General features: G+C 37.8%; 1 protein-coding gene across 12 annotated transcripts in view; it reads right to left on the reverse strand.

Moving 5' to 3' along the window:
* The window catches only part of Npas3 (neuronal PAS domain protein 3), an 851,762-nt gene that overhangs the window by 238,160 nt on the left and 590,071 nt on the right, over positions 1-23,531 (reverse strand). The gene's annotated exons all lie outside the window — the stretch shown is intronic.

Below are 23,531 nucleotides of genomic sequence, written 5' to 3' on the forward strand. Positions count from 1 at the left end.
CTAGTTTCCATTACAACTCCTGAACACAGAAGAAGAAAGAACAAAAGAATGAAAGTATCTGCACATCATCTGTAACTGCTGAAACCTCAGACCAACTTTTTAATTGGAGAGTTGCATTGGGAGTTCGACAAATGACGTAAATCATCAGGTCTCCAACTACAAGCCACCACCCCAGATGGAAATACATTTGTTTGAATTTCTTGTGGCACAAGCACATTTTGCAGTTTCCATCATCCTCAAGTCTTTTGTTTTGCTTCATTTATTTATTTTTTAAAAAGGTGGATTGCACAAGTGTTACTTGCCACACTAAGGATTAGTGGCATTGGCAAAGGTTGTGAATTTGCAAAATACATGTAATCAATGTTGGGAGCAAGATATGGGGAAGCACTAAATTAATGACATAAGTTTCTAAATACAGAAAGGTAGAAAAAGTACATAAAATTCAGGTAAAATATCTATTCCTTCAAACCCCAGAAACAATACTGAATTTAAAAGGATGTGTATGCATACAAATGCTATGGATTGAATGTGTCTCCCAAAGTTCATAAGTCGAAAAACCTCAGTGCAATATAGTGTTGAGATATGAGACCTTTAAGAGGTGATTAGGTCAAGAGGACTCTGTGCTCATGAATGGATTAATGCTGTTTTTGCTAGAGCAGGTTAGTTATCTCAAGAGTGGGTTCCTGATAAAAGAATGAGTGAGGCTCCCTTACCCTCCTTCTCTCAATTGCTCTCTTGTCCTCTGTCTTCTGCTGTAGGATGATGCAGTAAGAAGGCCCTGGCTAGATATGAGGCACTTGACTTTGGACTTCCCAGATGCTAGAACTATAAGAAATAAATCTCTCTTCTTTGTAAATTACTCCATCTCAGATATTCTGCTATATCAGCACAGAACAGACTAAGGCAATGAAATACATGTATTTTTGCATATATGTTTAGATATATGTATTTGGGCATACATGTGTATATATATATATATATATATATTTATTTATATGCATACATAAAATGTGGATTTTCATGTTTTCTGACTTCTTTTCACTGCCCCACAATGGATAGACACTGTAGCTGGCAACCAACCCTATCCTCTGATTTAGTGAGTTGTGAAGACAATTCAAGTTACATTATATTGCTTCACAAAAGAGTGAATTACCCAATAGAAAAATTTTTTAGGTGAGATAGTAAAATAATAACAGCTTTTATTTATTAAGCAGTATGTACTAAGCAGTATGCATGTATTTTTAAATTTTCACAAATATCATCTACATTTAATATACAATGAAATTGAGGTTTAGTGAAGTTAGGCAACAGCCCATCCTTAGTTGAGTTTGACTTTGATTCCTAATAGACTCAATAATTATTCTGTTTTCTACTAAAAATAAATATTGTCTAATTGATATGGGTGATTTATGAAAAGACAAATATTCACAGCATTTCTTAAGTTAAAATATTTAGACTAAAAGGCATCCTATGACTTCTTGAACAGCATCACTTGGTTCAAATGATAGATCGTTAGGGGAAAAAAAAACAGAAGTGGGATGACAAAAGAGTTTATAAATCATTTGCACAAGAGGACACATGGTCACCTTTGCTCTATGGTATTTCCCCTGGAACCAACTGTGGGGGAAAAATACTGTCTAAGAGATATGGGGTCCTTATCTTTGACAAACTGCCAAACTCTCTAGGGCCTCGTCAGGTCTAACCTTTCCACTGTAGAATGTTTTATGCCCTCATTCTTCCTTTGCATTGGTTTTGAATCTATGGAGACAAGTGTGCTGATCTCACTGCACCTGAAACCAGTGCAAATGGAGAGAAGATTCCTTCCTACAAATCCGAGAAGGATCTCACTTCAACACATCTTTATCTGAAACAAGATTTCTCAGAGACTACTGATTGAACATTTCCTTTCACCTTTTTAAGTTGAGACACCCAAATTAAATCAATATTGATGCTTTTCTTCAGACTTTTCTAAGCAGAAGAGTATAGCTAACTGTAAACAGGAACACCCTTGAATGGAAAGGTAATGGCTGTGTGAAGAGTAACTTGCCAATCTGCTTTAGACCCAACTTCACATCCCATTCCTATTTGAAAGGTAATCAAACCTGAATTATGGGTATTTGTCTCAGACTATAGGTATAACTGACTCATGAGGATTAGAACCCTCCCCCTTTGACCTTCCCCTTGGAGAACAGGTCCTGGTTTGGTTTTTCATTCAACCTAATAGCCTTGGGCTCTATATGATTAGAGAACTCAGTAAGCCATCTTCTCAAATCACATCTCTCATATGCTACTGTCAAATGAGAGTGATGACACAGAGAGATATCACAGGAGAACTTCTGTGGAGACAATCAGAAGGCTTGTTGGGAGCAGAAGAAAGTTGGCATGGATGAAGTTGGCATGGAAATAATCTCCTGTAGTCTAAACCCTCATTTTTTCAGGTGAGGAAACTGAGGCACAGAGAGGCTAAATGGCTGGACAAGATGGGACAGCCAGCTTGTGGCAGAACCAGGATTGAATCTTCTGTACTTCCATAATATTACAACATTGTATGATCCTTGTTGGCTTATTCAACAAGACATGACAAATTTCTCAACAGTGGAACAGTGTCTTGATTATCTTTGTCAAACAAGCACCTAAACAATAGCACAGTCAAGACTTTTTAAATCTAGTTATACTTCTGAGCTCAATGCTTTTTGTTTTATAGCACACATGCTATAATGACAAAGAGGGATGGAAACTGTTTTGCCCAAAAGTGTTATTTAGGATTTATTAGATTATTTGCAGATTTAGATGCCACGGATTTCTCAGATGATCTGGATATTTGGAATATCAAGGTTAGAGTAGACCTTTTATGGCCTTACTAAGTATTCAGGGCTGTTCCTGAATAGATATATCATTTTCATTTACACATATACTTTACTTTCTCATCTAAGGAGATTGTAACTTTTAACATTAGGTTCAGATCCCGTGTACTTCCTAAAATACTCAGGAGGTTTGGGCACCATGGCAGGGAGAAGGAATATCTGGAGGCTAAACATCTGATGCTATTAAGCAGCAGCCACCTAAGACCTGGCCAGTTTTGTTTGGCAAAAATAGAGGCTTTGACACATGTTCCAATTTCCCGGTGAGATTAAAATGAGTCTATGTCTACATGACACAAAGACATCCAGTCAATTCAATTAAAAATAACAGCCAGTTTGGTAGAGAAAACAAGTCAGATTAGTTGTTAGTCATTGTAGAGGTTAAAGAGAAAAAAAAAAACACCTTGGTTAATTAGCTTTTGTTTTGTTTTGTTTTGTTTTTTTTTACTTTTATACGTATCATTTTGGTCAATTATAACTATAGTCTGAGACAAATACCCACAATTCAGGTTTGATTACCTTTCAAATAAGGAATAGGATGTGAAGTTGGGTCTAAAGTAGATTGGCAAGTTACTCTTCACACAGCCATTACCTTTCCATTCAAGGGCGTTCCTGTCTATAGTTAGCTGTATTCTGCTGCTTAGAAAAGTCTGAAGAAAAGCATCAATATTGATTTAATTTGGGTGTCTCAACTTAAAAAGGTGGGAGGAAGAAGGAAACGTTCAATCGGAAGTCTCAGAAACCAAATGTGATTAATCTGAAAGTTCTGTGGAATTTTTTAAAATTTTGAATGAGAAAGCTATTATATACTATGCGGTTCAATCACTGCAGGCTACTTTTTAATTTTTTTTTAACTGCCCACTGTTTTCAACAGGCGCCAATTAAGATTCTGGGGTCAAAGGGTTAATTACATCTTCTTACCCACTATGTAGAGTTTTCTGATTATTAACTAAGGTTGGATTAAGATGAAAAAGAACCTACACAAATGTTAATGCTAGTCCCTCCTCAAGAAGATTTATTATAAAGCCATGCTGAAATCTATCTGCTTCCCTCAAAGCAGATGGAGAACAAAATCTTAGAAGAAACAGTAAAACAGACGTTTTAAAGACATGCAAGTATCTGATTTATCAAGACAGTTTTCTTATTACTGAAAACAGTTCTTAGCTATCCAGACAGGGCTGATAGGAGACTTCCTTTGTCACATCCCAGTAACTCTATGAGGTACACAGGCAAGGAGTGAGGCTTGGATGCAGGAGTCAGGAGCTGCGGCATCTCTGAATAATAATGCCTGTAATTATAATTTATATCCCCTGACATCAGTGTAACATATAAAGTGTATGGCACAGTTTCTTAACCCCAAAAGCTGAATGTTTTAACGGTGTTTGTCAAATGATGAGGTTATTTCCTTGCAGGGTATGAAACTAACTGTAGCTGCATGATTGAAGGTATACTAATGTTTAATGCATTGTGCTAAATGGATTTATATTTGTCAAAGGAGTTTTGTCTTTGCTTTCTTTTTTATGCATATTCCATTGCAGCCAAATTTCTGAGTGAAATTCTAGTATGGTGCCCTCCCAGGGACAATTCTCCATTCTGAAATTAGTGGTTCATTTTTTTTTACATTCCAATGCAGAAAGGAGGGGGAGGGAAATCACCCTAAACTCTTTTCCTATGACCTATCTCCAGTTAGAGAGAAGAATTACCAGTAGGCTAGGTTATTTTAATGACAGATTATTTTAAACTAAGCCTTCACCATCTGTTCCACCCCCTAATTATGAATGCAAAAAGAACATATTTCACAATTACATCAGTAAAAAAGTAAGATATACATGATTTAAATGCACGCATGTGCTCCTTGTCCAATGTGCCTTGCATCTGTGATGTTCTTCTAATTTAGACTCAGACTGTAGGGAAAATACCCATGCGTAATTGAGTACATTCTCTGACTCACTCAACTTTCCCTCTGAACCCTAAGTTCTTCACTGTTATTACATAATTCTGTTAGGACAAGAGCAGAGCATAAATTCGAGCACTATGCTTGTCAGATATTAGATATGAGTATTTTATGAATGCTACAACCAACAACAATAAGAAGAGTCTCTGTGGGAAAATTGTCTCTAGCAGCTGAGCAATGGGTCAGCATGGGGAATGAGCTTGTCTGCCCTTGAACCATGAGAAACTTGACCTGGGGAGTGTGGACTGGGCTCGAATATATAGCTTTTTACTCTGTTTTGGTGACAGTTAAAAGAGTTAGCAAAACATTTTTTTCTTACAATGCTTGTCCTTTGGATCCAATCACACTTTGATAAGGCATATTAAAATGCTGTATCACCCTCTGCACTCAGAACGTAATGCTGTACTGCTCAGGCACATATATGTGAACTTTCAGAAACTTCAGAGAACTTGGACTGTGCCCCAAAATGCCCAGATGTATCTGTTTATGGGGAAGGAAAAGCTTCCCAAATTTTGGCTTTGCAATCTGACTTTTAACAATACATCACTGTGCAGAAACAAAAGCCTTATTTTCAGAAAGAGGAATCTTAGACAAGTGAGTAAAAGCAAACATCAAAGGTTTGGGCTTTTCTTTGACTTCTTTGACTCTCCCTGAGCTTTCTGTCTCCTCACACCCCCGGCCTTTCCAGTAAATCAATAACACTCAGGATAGCACGCGTTCATATCATCATGTGCCAAAAGCCACATGTTCCCTAATCACAGCACCAAACAGGATTAGTTAGGTCAAATTTGACTACTATGCCACTAAAAAAGAATTTCAGAACACACCATGACACCTCAAAACATCTTTCCTAAGATTTTCATAAAACACAAAAATTCAAACATCTTAGGTAAGAAAAACAGTTCAGAGAGGCATGGGCTGCTTCTCTTCAGTTCTTAGAGGAGAGGTACCAGAATAAAAGGGGACATGGTAGGCTAGTGAAATGTTAAAACATGAAAAGAACAAAGACACCTGCTTTCTGAGCAAGGAGCTCAGGTTTTGCTTCGGCTCATTAAAATTCCATTTTGTGGGAGCTGTGTATCAAAGTGCTGACCTTTTTTTTTTCTGTAGGATGCTAGTTCGAGCCTTACATCCAGCCTTGAGGGATGGAGATTTCTTGATTTGAACATCCAGCCAAATGGACAACAGGTTCTGGTACAAAGATAGTGCGTGGTATTTGGTAGAATCACATATACTTCTGAGCCACCAGGGGCGGCACTTCGGATCCCACATTATCTGTGACTTGTCCTCAGGGAACTAGGGCTCTGCTTGGGGCATAAGTGACCACCACACTGCTCATGAGCTCCTTTTACCTCATGAAGAGGAGTCTTCCTATTTATTCCAAGGCACAAATATTCATTGGAATATTAAAACGTCTCCTTTTGCACATGTGGTATGTTAATTAACTGGAAGGTAGCCCCTTCAGAATCCACGGGGCTAATTCCTCATTGTGCATCTCTCCCTTTGAATTCAGAGTTGTTTCAAGTTAAAGGAGGAATCCCCCCTTGGCAGAAATAATATAAGCAGTACATTGCTTTGCTCCTGAAAGGCCCCAAAATGTCCGTGCTTTGATTTGGTGAGACACATGGTGACACACAGGGTGCCAGGTGTCTTTCAAATTGTTGGCATTAAATAAAATAACAGAAAAAAAAAAGGAAAATAACAACTGTTTTTGACATCCTGTAGATTACTAGAAAATAGGGCATGACCTTCATTTTACATATACGTTATTACATATTCTATTATCTATTACATGCTAAATATGCTACTATATATTATACATAATATATATTTATCATTATCATATAGGATGTGTAAATGATGCTAAGTTCACCTCCCTTTACCAGAGAAGAGGGAGGGAAAATAACATACATTAGCAAATTATTGAGGTCATATCTAAGATAGGTATTATTTAATTATATTTTACTGATGAGGAAACTGAGGTTCAGAAAAATTAGACACTGCTCAATGTCAACAACCAATATGGGCAGAGCCAAGAAGGATCCTTTTGCTGCTTTTCCTCCTGACGCTGAGACTAACTGCTGGGGCTTTTACTTATTACACACTGACACAGCTGTGCCGAATCTTTGTTTCTTCCAACATTTCTTTCCACATAAGCGATTCTCATGCTCTTTCTATTTAGGAAACACCTGTTGGTTGCTTCAGAAAACACCAGTTGAGTATTTGCTATGCATCAGGCCTATACAGCCTGGATTTCACACAGGTGAGTGATATAAGGTCTTGACTCCCAAGCTGTTCTCTTAAAATTCATCCATGACTAAGAAAATGAGCAAAGTTGGAAATTAAATTTATAAAACAGATAGCTCCAAGGCAAAGGTAGTTTCCATAGTGAGGGCCCCTATCTGCTATCACCCAGCTCTGTATCTCTACTATGTTGGCTTTTATTTGGAAAAGGCATGAATTATTGGATTTGGTAAACATGCAGTCAAAAGACCAACAGACCTTGAAGAAACTCCTCTGCAATTGAAGAAGAGCCTAATTTCCACATGTGGACAGGATACTCCACAGTTAAAGCATAAGAACCACCCTCCCAACTGACAGCTGGTACAACAACCCTTGACCACAGGTTGACCAGAACACTGATCTTACTTCCTGTTCCATTCAGACTTAGGAATTTGTTTTGTACCTTTCTCTGGTAGTAGACATACCGTTGTATAAAGAATTCAATGTGAAAATAAGATAGATCTCATAGAAATTTATTTTACAATTATGTTTGCCAGAAAGTATGTCTTGATGTTGTCAGGTAAAGCCACACTGATGCTTCTGTTATGGCTGATTATAGTATGAATCTGTTTACTGGGCAGTAGATAACTAAAATGCAGACTTTTAAGAGAAAATAATAAATGCTTTTCACATGTATCCTTTAGGGAAAAGGTTTGTGTCAGGGGTACTAACAATGATTAAGAAACCCTCTAATGAATTTAGCATATTAAGAGACCATTTAGAGACCCTCAGATATTAATCTGGGACATTCATGTGAGTTTCATTTCTAGGAACATTTTATTTGTATCTCTAGGGAAACGGCATAAAAAACATTTGAACTGATAGGAACTTGATTGTTACAAATATAGTTTCAAATTTCTGGTTGGGGACAATGCTTTGGCTGTGAAAACCTTCTATGTTAATTCCAGGAAATCATTGTAGCTAAGCTCTTTGCTCTTTATTTTACATATCATTCATCTAATTAATAATTAATTTTAGTAGACCCACATAATGCTATAAATATGATGGACCAATAACAGAAAGTTGCATTTGGTTCCTAAAATCGACAATGCTCAGAATTGTTTCTGAAATCTTTTGTGAGTAATTGCACCTCTTGTGGGTCCTACATTTTACAATACTGAAATCTTTATATTGGTTTTCTGTGCATTCCAAATGCTTAGAGGCTCTGTTGCTTCACTGCCTTAGTTCCAGAATTTAGCTCCATATGAAGCAGAGATACACATTTATGGGAAAATCAATTATTCTGATGGAATTGGGGCCTGGTCCTGAATGAGCTCAGGATAAACAACTTGGTTTAGCGCTCGCCCTGGCTCTCGGGTGCTTGGCTGACCTTCTGCTTTCATTTCACAGTTGGCTGCGGAGTGTAGGTGAGAGGACCAGCCTTCACTGCTTGTCCAAAGGGCTCTCATCTTGTTCAGGCTCCAAGGAAATGCTGCTGCTTTTATCCCATGTGCTTGACTACTTAACACACAGGAGGAATACGAGTCATGGATTTTCACTGTTTCCTCACATACTTGCATATATTCAAAGCAGAACCACTAGTGTCACAGGAGATCATTGGAGAAACTCTAAAGTAAAGCAATTCAGCATGTGAAATTTCCTAGGCCCAAACTTGCTATGTGTACATTAAAAGGCAGCTTAAATTTATACAATTAAAAACACAGTGGTGCTTGGCTGTATTGATCCTGGCCTCTGCGGTCCCACTCAGGAACAGAATGGAAGGACCTGAGCCATAGTGTGGGATGTGGGATGAGCATATTAGTAAAGAAGAAAATGAAATTCTGGTACTTTTCACTGGCTTACTAAAGTGAATATGTTGCTTGATTGTCTTTTAAACATGAACAATGAAAATGGAGTTTCCTTCCTCTAATTCTACTTCAACAGTCACCTGACTGGGAGAAAATTCAATGCCTTCACTGAAGAGAGACTGGCTATTTTGTGAATTTCCAGGATTAAAAGATGCCTTCATCAAAATCTCCATGAATTTTAAAAATGTATTTTTAACTGATAAAAACATAAAAATTATAGATATCCGTGGGGTGTTATGTGATATGTGAGATATATAACTCACATAACACCCCACGGATATCTATAATTTTTAAATATATATATATATAATATTTAAATTGGGATAAACATGTCTATTTTCTCATTTATCATTTCTTTATGGTGTGAATATTCAAAATACTTCCTTCTATCATTTTGAAATGTATAGAAGATTGTTGTTATCTATTGTCTCCCTATTGGGCAATTGCATACCAGAGCTTCTTTCTTCTAACTATGACCCACTTATCAACCTTTCTACCTTCCTCCCTCCCTCATGCTCTCCATAACCTTTGGTAACCATCATTCCAGTCTCAACTTCTTTGATTTCAACTTTTTTAGATTAAACACATGAACAAGAGCATGTGGTACTAGATTTGCAGCACCTGGCTTATTGCACTTAACAATGATGATCTCCAGTTTCATCCAGGTTGTTGCTAATGACAGGATTTCATTCTTTTTTTGTGTGGCTAAATAGCATATGTATATGTGCACTACATTTCTTTATCCATTCAACAGCTGATGGACACTTAGGCTGTTTCCATTTCTTGGCCATTGTGATGAAAAAAACAAACAAACACGGAAGTACAGATGTGTCTTTGGCATGCTGATTTCATTTCCTTTGGCTATAGACTAGGTAGTAGAAGTGCTGGACCATATGGTAGTTCTATTTTTAATTTTTCAAAGAACCACCAAACTGTGTTCTGCTATGGCTGTACTAATTTACATTCCCACCAACAGTGTGCGAGGTTTTCTTTTCTCCACATTCTCACCAGCACTTGTTTTCTTTTGTCTTTTTGATAATAGCCATTCTTACTGGAATAAGGTTATATCTCATTTTGGTTTTGGTTTGCATTTTCCTAATGATTAGTGTATCTGTTAGTCATTTGTACATGTTCTTTTGAGAAATGTCTATTTACGTCTATGGTCCATTTTTAATCGAGTTTTTTTTTTACTATTGAGATTGTTTTTGGTTCCTTATACATCCTGAATATTAACCCTTTATCAGATGTATAAGTTACAAATATTTTCCATTCTGTAGGTTGTCTCTTCATTCTTTTTTTAAGAATTTTTTTAGTTGTAATTAGACACAATACCTTTATTTTTTATTTATTTATTTTTATGTGGTGCTGAGAATTGAATCCAGAGCCTCACACGTGCTAGGCGAGTGCTCTACCACTGAGCCACAACCCCAGCAGCCTGTCTCTTTACTCTTGATTGCTTTTTTTGCTGTGCAGAAGCTTTTTAGTTTTGATGTAATCCCATCTATTTAGTTTTGCTTTTGTTTCCTGTGTTTTGGGGATCTTGATCCTTGCCCAACTCTTCAACAATTTTAAAGTCCTGAAGCTTTTCTCCTACACTTTCTTCTAGTAGTTTCAATGACTTTAATGAGAATCATGGGACTGAAGTTGTCTATAAAGAAGCTATGTATAACTAACTGCAAAGATAAAATATTAAATGACTACCTGAATCTAAAATTAGATATGTTATTTGAAAAAAGATGTGGAATGTATTTAACCATGGAAATGACTGGGCTGAGCACTGTCAGGCCTTTTTGACCTACTTTATCAGGCAGCAGAAATGACAGACACAATTATTTCTATCTTAAATATTTGACTGATATGTCAAATAATCACTGTGATTTTATTTTTTTTCTTTAAAATAGGTGCCTGATTGTGCTTAAAGATATTTGAAAAAGTGAAATTCCACTTTTTCTTGAAGGATTTACTAGAGTAATCAATCCTGGGTGTCAAAAGACAAATTATATTCAATATATGAATTATCACTAAATGCTCAATTTTTTTTCAAAAGATTTATTTTATAAATTTTGAGATGCCTAGACACTTTGTTATAGATAAATATATTCTAAAAGTACTCACATATGCTCTTATAATTACCATACAGGAATGGATCATTTGGAACCAATGATGGAGCTAATGATGTCATCATGTAATTTTCCAAAGTCAGAAGGAAGTATCAACAGTGATCTCCCAGATATAGTTTTCCCTTCCCCTCCTGTCATAGGGTGCTGTGCTGTCATGCACACTATCCCCTTGCCTGGATTCTCCAGTAAATTTGGAGATGTGCAATTGACAATAAGATACCTGCCAAATAGCAGCAGATCTTTTTACTCCATTTTTTTCCATAAGCAGCTCAGGGTGTTAGCCTGCTGCACAGGTCTAGCTCACTGTGCATTTCATCTTGGGCTATTTGGCAGGTCACCACAGAATGCCATAGATCTACTTTTGCTACAGAGCCCTTATCACCTAATACACCTGAGTAATCACTAGATAAAATGTTTTCAGTACTCGGTACCATGTGGTTTACTGAAGTTGTACAACAGTCATAACATTATACAAAGAATTTGCTGTAACAATAATCTAGGTTATGCATGATCTATTCAAATACACTGATGTGCCAATCCACAGTAATTCCAAAAGAAATTTGCAGTTGGCCATATTGATAACTCACTCACTAGAAAACTTAAATCAATAGTCTCAGTCTAAACCTAATGTGCACAATGATCCATTTACACTCTTTTTTCTTGAATAGCTAAAGATATGTTAGAACAAAAGTAATTTGAAAATGGACATATTCCACCATTCAATGAGTTTGATGAATGACAGTCCACCTCTCAATGATTATTAGACGTATTAAAATTCTATTTAGTCTACAGAATTTTACTGGCCTCAACCATATTTACCAATAATACCTTAAGTCACAGCTGACACCTCCCACTTAGTCCTTCTCAACTTTCTATATGTCAAAAGCATCCATATTGCCAACAACAGGGTATAAAGAGGCAAAGCACATTGATTAAGTTCCAACTCTGATTTTTCACTTGGCCCTCTGCCTAGTTTCTTTTTAGAGCTGAGCACATGAACTAATACTTATATTCATTACCAGAACAGTATTTATCTTAGCTGTCTTGAATCCCAAGTCCATAAGATGATCAAATTAAGTACATGTATGAAGACAAGAATACTTTGTGTACAATTAGTGACTTGAAAAATTGTGCTCTATTTGTGTAATATGAAATGAATTGCATTCCGCCATTGTGTATAATAGATTATAATAAATAAATAATAAAAAAGAAATCTCCAAAAAATTATCTGCATGTTAAAATAGAAGGAATAAAAATGAAACTATGATTCATTTCCAAAAAAAAGAAAGGAAGAAAAGAAAATTTCTACTTGTATCTACCACACAAACTTTCACATAAGCTTTCAGGATTAGGCAAATATTCAGTGAAATCTCCAAAAATTTAAGAAGGATGACTCTCCATTGCAACTGCTCCTTAGATATAACCTCGAGTCTTAAGTAAACACCAAACTCTTTCATGAATGACAATACCCTGAAATAAGTGAGTACAATGGCAGTTGGTATCACTTAAGAAATCATATGAGACAGGTTAGGAATTGACAGCTTCTATGCTATTTCTATGTTCTCATTTCAGCCCCCTTCTCATATTTTTCTTTTCTTTTATTTCCTCTCCTCTTTTAGCCTTTTTTTTTATTTGCATTCATCCACATAGTGAGACAGAGGGCAAGGGCTATAGGGATGGTGTGGTGGCAATGTGTGGATCACCCTTCACAGCCAGTGTTCCCACAAATCCTGCTCTGAAGGTGTTTGTATGTGAACCCTGGATGGCAAAAATAATTCTTAAAATGTTTTTGCATCTGGCTCATAGGTGTTTAATGATCACTGACGAATTTTGAAAACCAAGAATGGCTCTGAATTTGCATAGTCTTTTCTGTATACTTTGTATGGCTTCATATTGGGGACAAATTCTTTTTGCCTCCAATGAGATTTGTTCATTCTAGCTTTGACCTTTTCCAACAAGCAAGATTTGTTTTATTGTCTTGCTTGGGGGCTTCTCCTTAGTAATAGGATGACCTACTTTAATTTCTACTTAAATGCTCTTCAGCTCTCACAGGCAGGAGAGTGACTTCCCCTAAAGGATTGAGCCCCTAAAGACTCAAATTGGCCTCTGAGCCTTAATGGAAGACTTTTATTCCAAGACAAATAAAAAATATATTAAGGGTTTTACAAACAGAACCTTAAGCCTTTATCATTTTCTGTATGCTCCTTCCACTCTCATTACAGGTAACTGCCCTCGCTTAAGACATTTGCTGCTCCTCTCAACCAGATTTTTATCCCCTCTCCCCCCTTATTTGGTTCATTCTTGCCATCTTCATGAGTGTTGGCCAAGATTATTTTGTCCTTTACTAAATAGCAGGCATGATCCATTTGGAAGATCCCATATATTATACATTGGCAAAGGTCTCCAGAGTTTATCAATGTCCTTAACTCCTCATGAGCTGGTAAGGCAAGGACTGTGTAATAGTGATAGCATTATTCTCAGTACTCTATAATAATGCAATGAGTCTAATTCTTTCCCATGAGCTCAGCAAGGTATAATTAACACATCCTCATAGGCAATGAGCAAAGGAAACCTATTCCTTCACAGCTTTCCAAAAGGTGATTCTTACTTACATTGGGCCCCTCAACACAGTAAACTGTATTATCACAGCTAAAATTTTCTAAAAGATGACATGATATACAGTCGTCATATCGAATAGGATGAACGTCCTTGTCCCTAATAGCTTACTACATAGAGTAAAATCTACCAGATCTGCTGCAAATCATTTACGCTTGCTTCTTCAAAGATAAATCTTTTGGTGTAACTGAAACACACGCAAGAGAATGGTAGATTAAGGAAGTTACCCAGGAAATTTTAGGAAAAAAATTAAGGCTGAGATATTAGGACCCTCCCCCTCAGTTTTTTGCTTAGGTCAGTTGACAACAGCACTGTTGACAGTAAGTAGCTGAAGTGGTTTGAAGATAAGCTATCGATCCTTTCATATCTCTGCTCAGGATCTTTCCAGGAAAAAGGAATCTGAATCTAATGCTAGTCCTAGGCTAGACACTGGAGGTACCTGAGGTACAAGGCCAGATTCCTGGCCTGGTTAACAGGCAAGAGAGAGAAGACTTTCAGAGTCAGCCTTATAGGAACCCCCCAAAAGAAGAGGATTGAAGGAGGAGGAAGAGATGTATTAGGCAGATGAGCCAGTGAGTGCAGCCTGCCATGACTGTGATCATGGCATGGAGCATATTCTGTAGCTTTTTCCAGAGAGTACTTGCTGCTGTTCTTGAAAATTGTTCAGAAAGAGAATTATGCTGCCAGAGGCTAATCATGGTGCTCAGATCTGGCACTAGAGCGGTCACTCTGTAGTCACCCTCAACATGAGAGGTGTGACACCCTCATCAGACTCAGAGTCACTCTAACACTTGAGACAAAGATAGACCAAATGGAACGATGATGGTGTCATCTCCTCGGTTCCTTTGGTGAGGCCAAGGAGCCCGTGTGGCCAGAATTGAACAAATTCCATGCTCAGCTTTGAAATGAGAACTCTTCACAATTTTTTCAAGAGTCAGTAAAGTGTCATGTAACAGAAAACATGGGCTTTGGACTCAAACCAACCTGAACTAGAAGTCTAATATTGCAACTTCACTATTTTCTCATACAAAAATATAAAAAATATCTATACATTATTTATTCTAGTCAATAGAATTGTTGAAATGATTAGAGTTAGCCATGGAAAGTGCCAGGTATATAACAGCAGGTATATAACCAATAGTACTTGCACTGACTATTATTTGACTTGGGATCCTGATTTGGGAAGAGTATTTGCTAAGTGGGTTTTACTTGCTCATAAGGAGAAAAACACACTTGGAGGAAGTAGGATAATCTACTAAGGACAGTTAAACTAAATCAGTTACATTTGAGAATAAAGGTACAAGCCAGAAAATGATTCAAAATTCATGGCTGAAATAAGGTTTCATCCTAGTCATAAACACTTCCCTTTAAAACTTTAACAAACAAAGGTTTAGTAAACAGAGACTGTTTTAAGGGAGAAAAAGACTATTCACTTACTTTGAGGAATGGCAGAGATCATCATAAAGAGATACATTAAGGAAATTTATGAAGGGTAGGAAATTAATGTCAATAAAAAGATGAAAAGGAAAAAAAGACATAAAAATAGGAGAAAAGTGTGTTTGTGTGTGTGTGTGTGTGTACCACAAACACATTCTCATTTTCTTAGTCCACTCAGGCTGTCATAACACAATACCATAGACCATAAAAAGACTGGGGAGCTTAAACAATAGAAATTTTATTTTCTCATAGTCTGAAGACTGAAAAATACAAAATCAAGATGCTGGTAGGGCTTAGCTGCTGGTGAGGGCTCTTCCAATCCTATCAGATTAGAGCCTCAGCTGTGTGATCTCATTTAACCTTAATAGCTTTTTAAAACTTTTATTTCCATATAGTCCCATTCAGGATTAGAATTTTAATATAGGAATTTGGGGAGAACACAATTTAATTCATAGCTCACATATATGGTGCATGTATTTAAATATGCTCCAAATCACAAAAGGATTTTAAACAATAATAATCTTAACATGGAAAAGTAACAATGTTGGTTTCTGCATTGAACCCTGAGAGGAAAACTTTGCATGCACCAACCCATTGGATCCTCATTCCCTGTCTCTGATGTGTGTTCTCACTGTCCCTCCATGAGATGAGAAACTAGCACCAGACAGTAATGCAGAGCAGGGCCTGAAATTAAGGCTTCTACACAGTGTGTAGTATCATCAACTCTGTGGACTTGAACCACATGGCAGAGATTCTTGAGTTTTTGATATCAAAGAACTATCATTTAGTCCTCTACAGATGTGAGTTCTCAGGGGCAGAGGACAGAATCCTGGTGCTCTGGGTTGATGTCCAGAGCAGAGATGAGACAGGGAGATGGTTGGTTTCCTGTCTGACTGAGATCTCAGCCAAACAAGCAGGACTTGACAGTCTGAGAAATGTGTTTAAGGCATACATTGGTAGATTGTAATCTACTGGGTAGACCCCATTGCACAGGTGCATGCACTGTTTTACAAAGGTTGATTACGAGGCAACTCTCCCCCTTTAAGCAACATAATATACATTTGATGAAAAAAACCATGGCAAATATATAGGAAAGTAATTTTTTAGTATCTTTACTATAGATACTGGAAACAGATATATAATAGTCTCAGAATAATTACTTGCATTTGAATAGTGATTCAGGCTGATACAAAAACCTATAAAGTATTTTCAGAAAGAATGGGAGAAGTTCTAGGTATTGAAATAATGAAGATAACAGTGATAATATTTTTAACAGTAAGTTTCTACTAAATGTATGAATATGGTAATTGTTTCAAGCTAATTCTGTATTGTTGCCGCTGTCCCCTCTTCAGGTAAAATTGGAAGCAAGTGAAAGTGGGTATGGGTCAGAGGGGAGTCCCTCTTAAGCTTCCTCAAATTCAGCTGTGCTCCTAATGAGAAAGGGGACAGTGAGGATGCAGAAGATAAGGACAGGAGAGAGCCACTTCTCAATAGAGGTTCTCTTTCTGTCAGCACGCTTTACCTCAGTAGCATGTTCTGCAGATACATGGTGCTGGCCTGCATGTTCATCGGCATGGGGACAGGGGGCATGTCTGGGGTGGTGTGCAAAGAGAACAGAAAACATCTGACACGGAATCCTTTCATCCACTGGACAATTTTGTTCGAGTCCAATTTTTTACCTTCAAATAACACCTGTACTCAGAGGTAGCAAGCAACTTGCAGGCTGCTGGCTGCCTCATGCTTAGTAAGAGAGGTCATGGCATCAGAGGGAGCATCCCTTGTCTGTGCTTCTGCAGAAAGCCACACCTCTCTCCCACCCTGCAGGTGAGCTCTGTGAATGTGCACGAGAGTGCTTGTATAGGTGTACGTGCCATCAGTTCTTTGTATACGTGGTGCACTTGATCAACACAATATTTTTCATTCAAAATGCCGGTAAATGGAAGCCACTAATATTGGGATTTTAGACTCATAACTTAATTTTCCTTTAAAATCATTACTGTTTGAATCTTAAAAAAATTGTTCTGGGAATTGCCACTTTACGAAAAGAAGAATTTAGAAAAGGTTCAAAGGAGAGCTGAAAAAAATGATTAGGTGATTGAAAAATAAAACTTAAGAAACAGTTACACGGAGTGGATTTTCAGACCTAAGGAGCCTGAGGGGCGATGTGAACGCACGCGAGGCCCCTGCACAAAGTCTGGCAGCCGGCCGTTTTTCTGCCTCAAGTGCAAGTGTGCAGAATTTAGGTGGGAAAGGACCTGAAGAAGTGACAGGACTGTTCAGAGTGGAAATGGGTGTGATTGAGAAAAGTTGTGTTCCCTCCTAATTTGACAATCTCAAAGGAAGATGCTGGTGAGGACCGCTTAAGAACAACCCTGACCGAACTTCACCGTGTGTTTTAAGAGAGACAGACAGACGCTAAATGATAATTCACTTTATGACTCTATATTCTGTTCTGAGATTGTGTGTGTGTGGGGGACCCTGGGGAGTTTCTGGCTGGCAAAGTGGGAATCTGAAAGCAAATATGTATATGTGTGTGTGTGTGTGTGTGTGTGTGTGTGTGACCTAACTTCTTCATGACCCCAAGCAAACTCTTCAGGCAAGCAAAGGTCAGGGGGAAAGTCAAATGAGTGGCTGCTACAAAGGGCACTGTCTGAGAGGGGCTCTACCCTGTCTCAGTAAGATATTTCTAAGGCTATTCTGAAGGAAAGGAAATTAACCTGCAGAGCACAAAGTTAAACCAATCCACTTCAGAGGGTGGGCAGAAATATACCACGTACAGGCATTCACTTAGCTGGCAAGTTGAACACCACGGCAGATCTGACCCAAATCCAAGAAGGCCATGCATGATGACTCTCAAGTCACTCCAAGGGGGCACTGGAGTGTCTCAGGCACCAAGCAAGAAAACATGCCTGGTATTTGTACAGATGGCCTCTTGGTTACAGGATTCTTCACAGGCATCACTGGCTCATTCACACATCTCCTAGAGGTATGTGTGCTTTTCCCATTTTAGAGACAGGGAGACAGAGCCTTTGAAAATCTTGCACTGTCTCAGGCAGCGAGCCAGCTCTTACACTTGTGTGTTCTGAGTATGAAGCTGAGAAGTGTGTAACTTGCGGGCAGTGATCAGTGATGGTTCAGATATCTTAATTATCCAACTATTTAAGAACCAGGTCTCTATCCAACCCCAGCCTGTCACAGCATCAACTGCTCTTGCCAATATTACAGTTTTGAGCAGCATTTACTCTGTGGGTGAACACGGCATGTGGTAAAATGATTTAGCATCATGAATAAACACATATGCTTGCTTGGGTCCAAATTTTAGAAGTGACAAACCCTTTTTCTGGCCCATGATTTAATGGACTAGAAACAAACTAAAAGGTACATAATTTACTATGCATGAACAAATAACTTCCTTTGCAGCAAGTGAACTTTTTGATAGCAAGTGCTGTACTATCTGCTAGGTACAAGTTGTGCATCCCTGATGCTAACACGTGTAAACATACACACACATGCATACACACACACATACACACTTCTAAACATATCCAACATTATTTCTTCCATGCCTTGAAAGATAATTGGGTATAGCATAGGTTGATAAAGGATGCCTAAAACCACGAGGTAAAGAAGAAACTCTGGGGGGAAAAATAAACACATTAAACAAAAGGTTAATAAAAAGATGCTACACCAGGCAGGAATGAAAGGAGTGCCAATAGATCATCCCTCTTAAAAAAAAAAATCCGCTTCGATGCTGGTTTCCTTAGCTTGAAAGTAGTGTCCCCTTCGCCTGGAGCTTCCCCCAATAGACAGGCACGTCATTTCACTTTCGGTCTTGTTCCCATTTTATGTTTACATTTTATTTTCTCATTCCCTTTCCTGAATCCCCCTGCTTCTAGTTTCCAGCTCAGTGTTTACAGAGACCTTTACTAGAATCAGGGAGGTTGAAGAGACCCCATTTTTTCCCCTTCTCTTGTAATGTCCATTCGTTTTTTTTCCCTCTTCCCTGAGAATAGATAAGTTTACCCAGAAAATAAAAAGCTAATACAACCTTTTGCTCATCAACAAAAGTATGTCTTGTTGTAGCCAGGAATAAGTTAATAAAACAGGGAAAAGGCTTAGTGGCTTAAAAATAGGCTCCTTGGGGTTATGAAGGAACAATGTTGTTTTTTCTTCCCAGCGTGCAAGGATTTAATTAAGTGATAACAGTCACCTTGGGGTGGCTGCACAAGGCAATAATATCTAGGTGAAGAAAAATGCTGAAGAGAGTTGAGTACAGTCAATTTATCTTCAGAGAAGGCAATAAATGAACAAAGCATAGGTATTGGGCTGATTGTTTTGCAATGTTTCCATTACTGATAAGCATCAAAAAAAGGGGAAAAAAAAGGACAGAGATTTGGTATTTTCAGTTTCTGAAATGTATTAAATACAGAGAAAGGAAATGAAAAAATTGCTGTGAGGTCACATCCCCACGTTCTAATTACAAACAGTTTGGTAATTATTCAAGCTAAATATAGAACAAGGGAATTTTCATGTTGACACAAAGGATGGGAACACAGCTGAGTTGTGTATTTATAAGCAAATATACAGAACTTGGAAATTTTTGTCCTGCTCTTAAAAAAAAAAAAGACACTGTAAAGAGTGAGGCTGCATTCCAGGTCAGCCTCAAAAAAGCAGTCTTTCTCTACTCAAAGGTCAAATTGTGGGAACTTTGGAGAAGTTCAGGGGAATTAGCCCAGCAGTGTTACAGCGAGGGACAGTCTAAAAAAATAGACAACCAAAGACAACCCCCAGACAGGGACATTAGCCACCTGCAAAATATTACAAAAACTGTAAAGTGAGAACAAAATTATTGGAAACTCAGGCCCATAGAGAATATTCACAATAGACAAAGCCTTTCTGCTTAGAGGGCTGATACAGGGTTTGAATGAAGCATGTGTGAACACTTGGTTGATAAAGCCAACAGGTTACCTTCACCTCTTTCTTACTATGGGCTTTGGTTTTTAAAAAATGGAAAGTCTTCTCTTTTTCTAGAAACATGAATAATCACAACACAAAACCTTTCTACACTGCTTTCATCAGTGGATCTCAAAGCACCCAGCAAAATTAATTAATTCTAACAGACTCCTCTTGATATAAGGGAAATGAAGCACTGAGGTTAAATGTAACTTGTCTAAGACCACTCAACCCATTCGCCTCACAGTTTTGATCCCTAATTCCCACACTTCTTTTCTGCTTAATTGCCTTCTTGGAGACCACATCACCTCCCTCTCAGGAGTTCAGGTTCATATTGCTCCAATTTCAGTAGTGATCAAAAAACTCCTGCCCTCAACCCTGCCCTTCACTTCTCCAGCTATGGCTCCAGACATGTTCTTCCTTCTTCTGAAAAGAGGATCTGAGTGAGCAGCCAGGTTGGGACCTCTGTTTGCAAAGGATTCTACCCCTGTATAGAGCAGTGTTGAGAATCTGCATGAAGGAGCCAGCAACGACTCAGAGGACAACCTTCTCCCTCACCGACCCCACCCCTCTAAGAGCAAACTGCTTCATTGATTCCCCTCCCTCTGCAGGACACAGGAAGAGTAAGAGTCAGCTAGATGATGCTTGAGAGGCTGCCTGCATGAGGAAAATAGTAAACAACTCAAGATCAAATACAGATAAAAATCACAAATACTTTGTCATGGAAATCCTATGATCTCGTACAAATCTATGACAAGCTTTTCAATTACAGACTGTTGGAGGTGGGTAAGGCTCAAAGAGATTTATACACACACACACATACACACACACACATGATATATATGTATGTATATATACACATGTATAATGTCTCACAATTATTATGGGCAATAGTGCTAAGTTGTCTTAAGACAGCATTACAGGGGACAGTCTTCATTGGTGTTTCTCAAGTTACTAAAAGAAAATGGTTTCATTTTAAATAAGCCTTCAAGTAAACAAATAATCAAAGGCAGATTTAGGAGAAACAAAATTCCTCTCTCCTAGGTTTCCCCATCTTTTCCAAATACTTGTCAGTGCTTTTGAATAATAGTAATAGAAAAAAATTCTCACAGGTCCTATGTCAAGGTTTAGGTGACAGGTCCCTTTGTGACAGCAGATTTTAATACTGGATGACTTGGGGTTTCCTGTTGACAGCTGTCCAAGACTGACTACTATAAGAGCCAAACTGTTTAAGAAATTATTTACTCTCCTGTTCCAGGGAGATTTGTAAAATGCTGAACGCAGGGATGTTGGAGCTTTATTATGTTCCGGTTTGGGCTCTCCTGGGCTAACGGCACAACAGAGCAGGAGGAAGAAGGCCTGACTCTAGCCATATACTTATGAGCAAAATTTTCTGGTGTTATTATTTGGGGGTGGTCACTAACCATCAGAGCCTTTAAGATTAAGCCTCTCATGGGTCAGTTATCTAGGGTCCTTAAAGGAGGACTCAATGTGATAAGGACAACTAGCAACCACCTGTGACACTATATAAACATAATAATAAGTATTTCTTTTTTTTTAAATGTGATGTCTCTCCCATTTTAAGTATTTCTTTCTTAATTTTCCCCAAAATGACACAGAAGGGAGTCACTCAATCATTAACTGGTAATCAAGAGTAAGTGGTCTGCACAGGTTTATGGCCTATACCACCACAACCTGAAGCTACATGGAGAAGCAAGGATGCCTGAAGCTCTAAATAATTAAAAACTGAGATTACAACTGAACTGAGGCTAGCTGGCCAGCTCAAGACTCTATCTGCTAGCCCAGCCCTTTAAGGCCACCTGTGCTCTGGGGGCCATAGACTGCTGCACCCCAGTTTTTGCCCTTCTCTGTAGTGTTTGCCTCTTCAAAATCTGCTTGCCTTGGCATGGGCATCCAGAATTATGCAGGAGGTCACTGCTCTTCCTGTCCAATGTTAAGTGGTTCCCTTCTCTCCTGGCAGCAGTGGCTTCATGGTGGAGTTCTGAGGGTTGGGTATAATTGAGAAGTTGATGAATTAATTAGTCTATCTGAACGAGAAGTGCAATGCCCATAATGTCTGATCAGATCTGCATGATCCTTTATGCTTATTTTTCTCTACCATGCTGTTCATTTAGAATCATTATCATCATCCATAATGGCTCTCTCAATATGAGACTTTAAAATAAGGCTGATGATCTCACAGACATACAGATTTAATATTCAAAGAGGCTTTGGTTTGACTATAAAGAAACTACAATTCCAATTAATGCCTATTAATCTATGAACCAGCCATATTCTCAAACAACCAGCCAATTAAAAGTTTATGCCTGCGATGAAACCTCTATTTACCACTTTACTACTAACAATAATACACCCTAGGAGATTCTTCCTGTTTGAGCATGTCAAAGTGAAACACTAATTTGTTTAATTTTAATCCTCAAAAGTGAATTGGTTGGCACATTCTAATGTGCCCTAAATTAGGGCAGCTGCCTCAGTTAAATACACAACGATTAAACATGGAACAGAAGAATTAAAGTGGGCAAGATATACTCATTTATTGATCTTAAGCAAGCAGGAGACATAAATGTTCATTTATTTTAGCCATAGAAGATTAAATTTTCCTTCCAAGGGTAGATTCACAGTCTACATGGAGGAGGAGATATTCACCATCATATTTACTCACTATTCCTGTCAGATATATTAATTTCCAATTCATGCTCATTATGGCCATGTGAAATAGTTCTAGGGCTTTCATTGTTTTTCATAATATAGCTGTACCACTGATGTATGAAAATATCTCAGGAAAAAAATAGACTGGTAATTGGATAGACAGGAAAATGTACACCAATTTCTTTTTCAAATAGACAAGTTAACTGAAATTTCTAGACATTGTGTGAGCAACACATATCAAATATCTTAGACAAACCTTTGGGCCTATCTTTTAGTTGGAATTCTAATCCATTAGATCATTTTATTGGCAGAGATAGAAAAACCTGGCTATATCTTTTATTTATTATGAAACATTATCTTTACCATATCCGAAAGTGAAATTTTAAAAGTGTAACAGCAGGAACCCCAAAAGCACAAAATAGCACATAAAATAACAATGAAAACCAGTTTCCAAATAGACAACATCTCCAAACCTTGCATTATAGTCTCAGTTTTATCCTTGGCACTTTAGCCTTGAAGCCCCCATTAATGCTGATGGGAACTGCATAGCTAAAGCCCATGCATCAACTTGAGAAAACACTCCTTAGGATTAGTTCTGACTCCAGTGTTGTAACACAAATCATGATAATATTTCTCTATCTCTGCATTTCATTGGGAAAAAAATACAATCTAGCACTCTATACACTCATAAATTATGACTCTATTCCTCTACAGTTTATGATTATTACCCTATTACATATAGAAAATCAAGATATTCTTAGAAAACATTGTAAAAAAAGTTTCAAAATAAATAATAATAATAATTATAAGTTTGTTGAGCCTATCACTG

The sequence above is a fragment of the Marmota monax genome, unplaced genomic scaffold, assembly GCF_021218885.2.
Source record: "Marmota monax isolate L192 unplaced genomic scaffold, Marmota_monax_Labrador192_F-V1.1 WCK01_AAM20220418_F8-fsc00222, whole genome shotgun sequence".
NCBI classification, from domain to species: Eukaryota; Metazoa; Chordata; class Mammalia; order Rodentia; family Sciuridae; genus Marmota; species Marmota monax.